Consider the following 1,776-nt stretch of genomic DNA (forward strand, 5'->3'; position numbering starts at 1 on the left):
ATGCTTCCCCCGTGAGCAGATAGGTAGCAAATTCAACACACTGTTCTTCAGGCACCAACTGCGCTTACAGTGCTCGCTCCATGGCCTGAAACCAGGTGTCAGCTTCAGTCGGATTAGTGGTTCCCTTGAACTTAGGTGGATTAACCTTTAAGAAAGTTGCCAGTGTCATCGGGCCCTGAGCTCCACTTCCGCCATTGCCATTATTGTTTATCTGTTGCCCAAGAGCCTCCGCAGTGGCCTGCATAGTAGCAACCATATTCTCCAACACCGCCATAAAGTTTACCGGGTTATTCGGGTTGATTTCCGGTTCCTGAGTACTAGTACGATCTCTCTTACGTCCCCGACCAGGTCCACGAGGCGCCATCTGGTTCCTATACACACCAAACAATCGATATCAAGTTGATCAATCTCAATATCGGAAGTATAGTGCTTCAAAGTACCAAAAGTACACTCATGGACTTCATGCTAGATGTATCGGTTAGATACCCTAACTAGCACAGGCACAGACTCAGAGTATGCATTGAAGCATAAGCAGTTCCATCCCTCAGGCTCACGAGGACGAACTGCTCTGATACCATAATGTAACACCCTAATATTCAAATCCTTATGCTCGAGTCATAAGTCAATGATATTACGGTGGTACGACTCTCAGGTGGATTTTTAATATATAAATATAGGTAATTTCGAAAAGAGTATTAATCAAGAAGCCTGAAAAGAGTAGAAATAAAATCGCGAAGACGTATCACTCACGTTTCGACAACAAAAGATAATCCGTGAAGCCGAAAACGATATACGGACAAGGCGTAGAGGAGATTAAGAGATAGATAACAGATAGATATATATAACATAAGTAAATAGCCACTAGTCGCGACCCGCGAAGTTTAGGCCGGCTAGGGTACAGTATGAAAGTAGATGACAATAGTATATCCTAATCTCTCCCAAAGGAAACATAAGAGCCTCTATAGGCAAGTTCTAAAAGAGTTCAATACATAATATAATCTTTTCAAAACATAGGTGGAGAGATTCTAATCAAACACAAAGTAGAGGAAATAAAGATCTTCGCCGTCTCTCAGACGACCCACAACTCACTTCTGAGCACCTGGACCTGTATCTGAAAAACAAGAGATATATACGGAATGAGAACCCCGGGCCCATGGGTTCCCAGTACGGTAAAAGTGCCAAATAAATACAATGCACTGCAATAAAACTCACCAAGCATCCTAAACTCCTTTTCACCAAGTATCTAGCCTAGATTCTCACTAATCTATAAATAGGCATCTGTCGTAAGGGAATACTAAATCTAGATCACATCTCATATGACTCCAAACTCGCTGACTCTCCCACGAATCAAATTTCAGAATCATAAACAAAGCCATCATCAGTCGTGCTGTCTCAGCAATTCTATATCAATATATCATGCCCTCCCTGGAACTAGTGAAACCACATCACTGCGTCTACCCAGGGAGCTCAAATCATCTCAACTAATGATCACCATCATCATGCAATCGCATCATCAATTCATCTCATCAAGAACAGCCCTCAACCTCCACCGACACCAACATGAGGGGCCTCTCAGTTGTACAAACACAAGCAATACAGGCAAGTAATACACAATTAGGGTACAAGTAGAACAAGTAGCACATAATCAGGTAACTTAGCATATATAATGTAGAAATCCAAAACAAATAGGCAAACCCAAACAATTCAAACATATGCAAATGATGAATGCTTACCCTATGGCTGATGATATCATCTGTCGGTTATCAAGCCAACCCG

This window comes from Arachis hypogaea, chromosome 20, assembly GCF_003086295.3.
Source record: "Arachis hypogaea cultivar Tifrunner chromosome 20, arahy.Tifrunner.gnm2.J5K5, whole genome shotgun sequence".
Lineage (NCBI taxonomy): Eukaryota > Viridiplantae > Streptophyta > Magnoliopsida > Fabales > Fabaceae > Arachis > Arachis hypogaea.